This window comes from Scyliorhinus torazame, chromosome 7 (genome assembly GCF_047496885.1).
Source record: "Scyliorhinus torazame isolate Kashiwa2021f chromosome 7, sScyTor2.1, whole genome shotgun sequence".
NCBI lineage: Eukaryota > Metazoa > Chordata > Chondrichthyes > Carcharhiniformes > Scyliorhinidae > Scyliorhinus > Scyliorhinus torazame.
Genome location: NC_092713.1, coordinates 155,155,602 through 155,161,601, shown reverse-complemented (window position 1 = coordinate 155,161,601; position 6,000 = coordinate 155,155,602). Strand labels below are relative to the sequence as shown.

The following is a 6,000-nucleotide window of genomic DNA, read 5'->3' as shown; positions in this document are numbered from 1 at the left end:
GGACCCTCTCTCTGTCTGTGAACCGGTGAAATCTCACCACCATCGCCCTTGGCGGCTCGTTTGCCTTGGGCTTCCTCGCCAGCACCCGGTGCGCCCCTTCCAGCTCCAGTAACACCGGCGGGGCCTGAGCGCCCATCAGCGCCCCGATCATTGTGCCCGCATATGCCGCGGCGTCGGCCCCCTCCACTCCTTCTGGGAGACCCAGGATCCTCAAATTGTTTCTCCTCAACCTGTTCTCCAGATCTTCGAGTCTTCCCGCCCACGTCTTGTGTAGCGCCTCGTGCCGCTCCACTCTCACCGCCAGGCCAAGAGCTCGTCCTCATTCTCACTCACTTTGTCCTGGATCTCCTGGATCTTCACCTCGTGGGCTTTCTGGGTTGCCCCAAGTCCTTCAATTATTGCCAGCATAGGCGCCACCATCTCCTTGCGCAGCCCCTCGAAGCAGCGCTTGATGAATTCTTGCATCTCTTCTTTGTCCCCGGCCGCCGCCATTTTGTTTATTTTACCCTTCTTCTCCCGCTGCTCCAGTGCCGTTTTATTGGCCGTTTCGCTGTGGGTCCGGTCCATACAGGTTAGTGGGGGACCTCTCTCCTCTCTTCCCCACGGGTTGGCTGTGTGAAAAGTCCCGTTGGGGCTCTTCTATCGAGCCCGAAAGTCCGTCTTCGCGGGAGCTGCCGATTCGTGCGGCTTAGCTCCGCATAGCCGCAACCAGAAGTCGGAGGTGGGAATGTTGAGAGACCAACAGAACAGACCAACAGGGCGCACAGAGCGCTAGCGAGGAAGCCACGTGTAGGTGACCTCCCGAGAGCAATGGTGGTGAGATTCCACAGGTACCTGGACAAGAAGTGCATTCTATGGTGGGCCAGGCAGACACGGAGCTGCAAATGGGATGACAGTTTCCTGCGTATGTATCAGGATCTGAGCGCGGATGTGGCCAGGAGAAGAGCAATGTTCAACCAGATAAAATCAACCCTTTTTAAGAAGAAGGTAAAGTTTGGACTACTGTACCCATCCCGTCTTTGGGTTACGCACGAAGAGCAACATTTCTACTTCGAGTCGCCCGTGGAAGCGATGACATTCGCGAGAAGGAAAGGGCTGGTAGCGGACTGAGATGTTTGGACTGAACTTCACTGCAGTGCTCATGTGATTTTTTTTCCTGCTCTTCAGTTATTTTAATTTTTTTTAAAAGAAAAGTTTTTGTCTTTGAATATTACTTGTAATGCCTTTTGTATTGAGTTGGGGTCTGCGGATGAGCTGCTCGAGTTAAAATTTGCATTTGCACTGATGGGGGATGGAGGTGTGAATGTTAGATGTTTGATCTTCTTTTTGATTTTCTTTGCCAGTGTCTTTTGGGCATTTGGGTTGGGATTGTTTATGTTTGCATATGTGTGTCGGCTGGAGGGACAGGTTGGAAAATGTCTGGTGCCATGGGCGGGGCCACCAAGCTAGCTGGGCGGGCTAGCTCATGGAAGCGCAGTGGGGGGTGAACAGATGGTATGTTTGTTGGAGGGGGCTGTGTGTATAGTGCGTTACTAGGAGGGGTAGGGGGGAAATGTTCTGCTGTCGGGGGAGGGACTTTTGCTGTGGGACAACAGGGAGGTCGGGGACGGAGGCTGCCGGGGGACGGGCCTGCGGATGCGTGGGGCGCGGGCTGGAGACTGGCCCAAGAAAGGGGATGGCTGACTGGCGGCGGGGTGGGGGCGGAGGGGGGGGGGGTGGGCGAGAAGCCCCCCATCCAGGCTGATCACATGGAATGTAAGAGGGCTAAATGGGCCGGTTAAGAGGGCGCATTTGAGGGGACTGAAGGCGGACATGGCAATGTTGCAGGAGACGCTCCTTAGAGTAACTGATCAGGTTAGATTAAGGGGCAGCACGGTGACGCAGTGGGTTACCCTGTAGCCTCACGGCGCCGAGGTCTCAGGTTCGATCCTGGCTCTGGGTCACTGTCCGTGTGGAGTTTGCACATTCTCCCCATGTCTGTGTGGGTTTCGCCCCCACAACCCAAAGATGTGCAGGCTAGGTGGATTGGGCGCGTTAAATTGCCCCTTTGTTGGACTTTAAAGAAAAAGGACAAGGACTCTAGGGAATATGGGTCATAATAATCAATTGCGCTTTTGAACATGGACGCTAATTACATACAAAAGTGCTGGCACGCGGTTCGAGTCCTGCCTCCCAGAAGTGATTTTGAAAGACCAGTCAGGCTCGTCAAGGATCAGCAATTGTCGGCCAATACAGGTCAGCTTTTAAATGTGTGTTTGCGTGGGTTTCGCCCCCACAACCCAAAGATGTGCAGGCTAGGTGGATTGGCCACGCTAAATTGCCCCTTAATTGGAAAAAATTAATTGGGTACACTAAATTTATTAAAGAAAACAAGGTTAGATTAAGGAAGGGATGGGTCAGACAGGTTTTTCACTCGGGGCTGGACTCGAAGACTAGAGGGGTCGCGATCCTGATTAAAAAGCGAGTGTCATTCGAAGCGGGAAGAATACTTGCGGATGTGGGGGGGTCGGTACATAATGGTCAGTGGAAAGCTGGAGGGGCTGCCGCTGGTACTCGTGAATGTGTACGTGCCGAATTGGGATGACGTGGCGTTCATAAGGAGGAAGTTGGGGAAGATCCCGGATCTGGATTCGCATAAGTTGGTAATGGGAGGGGGGGACTTCAACATATTAACCCAGGGCTAGACCGATCTAGCTCAAAGACACGCAGGGTACCAGCAATGGCAAAGGAGCTAAAGGGGTTTATGGAGCAGATGGGGGGTGTGGGGGGGGGGGGGCGTGGACCCATGGAGATTTGGGCGGCCGAGAGTGAAGGCGTTTTCCTTCTACTCGCACGTGCATTGACTTTTTTATCCTGAATAGGGCTTTACTGACGGGGGTAGTGGACACTGAGTACTCACGATCACGATCTCAGATCATGCCCTGCACTGGATTGACCTACAGGTGAGCAAGGAGGGTAGCCAGCGCCCGCACTGGAGGCTGGACGTGGGACTTTTAGCTGACGAGGAGGTGAGTGGGCGGCTGACGAAATGTATCCAGAACTACGTGGAAGTCAACAACACGGGGGAGGTTTCGGCTGGGGTGGTCTAGGATGCGCTGAAGGCGGTGGTTAGAGGGGAGCTGATCTCGATATGGGCCCACAGGGAGAAGGCAGACTCAGCAGAGACAGACCGACTGATAAAGGAAATACCACAGGTCAACAGGAGTTATGCGGAGGCCCCAGAGGCAGGGCTTTTAAGGGAACGATGGAGGCTACAGGCGGAGTTTGGCTTGTTAACTACAGAGAAAGCGGTAGAGCAGCTGAGGAAGGCGATCTATGAATATGGGGAGAAGGCCAGTAGAATGCTTGCGCAGCAGCTTAGAAAGCGGGAGGCGGCCAGGGAGATTGGGAAAATAAGGGACAGAGTTGGGAACCGGTCGGCGATTCAGCTGGGGTTGGTAAGGCGTTCGAGGAATTCTACAGCAGACTGTACGAGTCGGAACACCCAGCTGGGCCGGAGAGGATGAGGCAATTCGCAGGGGGGTTTGAAGTTCCCGAAGGTTGATGAGCACTTGGTAGAAGGGCTGGGGGCCCCGATCGGGTTGGAAGAGATAGCAGGAGGGCTGAAGGCCATGCAGTCGGGTAAAGCCCCGGGACCGGATGGGTACCCTGTGGAGTTATACAAAAGGTTCTCTGGGATGCCGGGGCCACTGCTGATGAGGTCATTTAATGAGTCAAGGGAGATGGGGGGGCTTCTCCCGACGACGTCACAGGCTACTATCTCATTGGTCCTGAAGCGGGATAAGGACCCGGAGTTGTGCGGGTCCTACAGACCGATCTCCCTCCTAAATGTATATGCCAAATTGTTGGTTAAGATCTTGTCCTCAAGGATTGAGGACTGCATCCCGGACGTGATTGGGGAGGACCAGATGGGATTTAAGGGGAGGCAGTTGGCGGCCAACGTATGAAGGCTGTTGAATGTTATCATGATGCCTCCAGAGGGTAGGGACGTCGAGGTAGTGGTCGCAATGGACGCAGAGAAGGCATTTGGCCGGGTGGAATGGGATTATCTGTCGGAGGTATTGGGGCGGGGCTTCATTGACTGGGTCAGGCTGCAGTATCAGGCACCCATGGCGAGTGTTCGAACGAACAGGCTGACATCGGACTATTTTAGGCTGCACCAGGGGACGAGGCATGGATGCCCCCTCTCCCCGCTGTTGTTCGCACTGGCCATAGAACCGCTGGCAATTGCGTTGAGAGCTTCAAAGGGCTGGAAGGGATTGGTCCGGGGAGGGGTAGAACACAGAGTCTCGCTGTACGCGGACGATCTGTTCTCATATGCGTCGGACCCATTGGAAGGGATGGAAGAAATTATGGGGATTCTGGGGGATTTTGGCCGGTTTTCAGGTTATAAATTGAACATGGGGAAAAGCGAGATTTTCGCGATCCAGGCAAGGGGGCAGGAGAGGCAATTGGGGGAGCTGCCGTATAGAGTGGTAGGTGGAGGTTTTCGGTACCTAGGCATCCAGGTGGCGCGGGAATGGGAACGGCTGCACAAGTTTAATCTGCCCCGACTAGTAGACCAAACGAAGGAGGATTTTCGGAGGTGGTACGTGCTCCCACTGTCACTGGTTGCGTGTGTACAGACAGTGAAAATGACGGTTCTCCCGAGATTCCTGTTTGTGTTTCAGTGTCTCCCCATTCCTCGGTCCTTTTTTAAATGGGTCAACAACGTGATCTCGGACTTTGTATGGGCGGGTAAGACCCCGCGCGAGTTAAAAAGGGGATGTTGGAGCGCAGCCGTGGGGAGGGCGGGCTGGCACTCCCGAACTTTAGTAATTATTACTGGGCGGCGAATACAGCCATGATTAGGAAGTGAGTGGTTGGCGGGGGGTGGGGGGGGGGGGGGGGGGGGGGGAGCGAGTAGAGGCGGCATCTTGTAACGGCACTAGTTTGGGGGCGTTCCCGCCGGCACGCTACTCCACCAGCCCCGTGGTGGTCACGGCCCTGAGAGTCTGGGGGTAATGGAGGAGACATGTGGGAGCAGAGGGAGCATCGGTCTGGTCCCCAATTTGCAATAATCACAGGTTTGCCCCAAGGTAGTTAGATGGAGGGTTCCGGAGGTGGCAGAGAGCAGGGATCGAGAGGATGGGCGATATGTTTATAGAAGGGAGCTTTCCAGCTTGAGGGAACTGGAGGTGAAATTTGAATTGACGGAAGGAATGAATTTAGGTACCTGCAGGCGCGAGACTTCCTACGCAGGCAGGTCTCGACCTTCCCGCTCCTACCACCAATGGGGATACAGGACAGGGTGATTTACAGAGTGTGAATGGGAGAAGTGAGGGTTTTGGACATTTATAAGGAGCTTATGGGGTCAGAGGAAACTCGGATTGGGGAGCTGAAACACAAATGGGAAGAGGAGTTAGGAGGAGAGATAGAGGATGGTCTCTGGGCGGATGCGTTGAGCAGAGTCAACGCATCCACAACATGTGCCAGGCTCAGCCTAATACAGTTTAAGGTCGTTCACCGGACCCACATGACAGTGGTCGGATGAGTAGGTTCTTTGGGGTGGAAGACAGGTGTGCAAGGTGTGCGGGAGGACCAGCGAACCATGTTCATATGTTCTGGGCATGCCCGAAGCTCAGGGGATTCTGGCAGGGGTTTGCGGAGGTCATGTCCAAAGTATTGAAAATAAGGGTGGCACTGAGTCCAGAGGTGGTAATGTTTGGGGTGTCGGAAGACCCAGGAATCAAGGAGGAGAAAGAGGCAGACGCTCTGGCCTTTGCTTCCCTGGTAGCCCGGAGACGGATATTATTAGCTTGGAGGGACTCAAAGCCCCCAAAGTTGGAGACCTGGCTAACTGACATGGCTAGCCTTCTGTCTCGCAAAAATCAAGTTCGCCCTGAGAGGGTCAATGTTAGGGTTCGTCCGGAGGTGGCAGCCGTTTGTCGACTTCTTTAGGGAAAATTAACCGTTAGCAGAAGGGGGGAGGGGTAGTTTAGTATAGAATAGGAGGCTAGA

At 54.4% G+C, this 6,000-nt stretch overlaps 1 protein-coding gene across 1 annotated transcript in view; it reads right to left on the bottom strand.

Annotated features, from left to right (window-relative positions):
• fam20b (FAM20B glycosaminoglycan xylosylkinase) overlaps positions 1-6,000 on the bottom strand; it is a 291,737-nt gene that overhangs the window by 96,299 nt on the left and 189,438 nt on the right. The window lies entirely within an intron of this gene.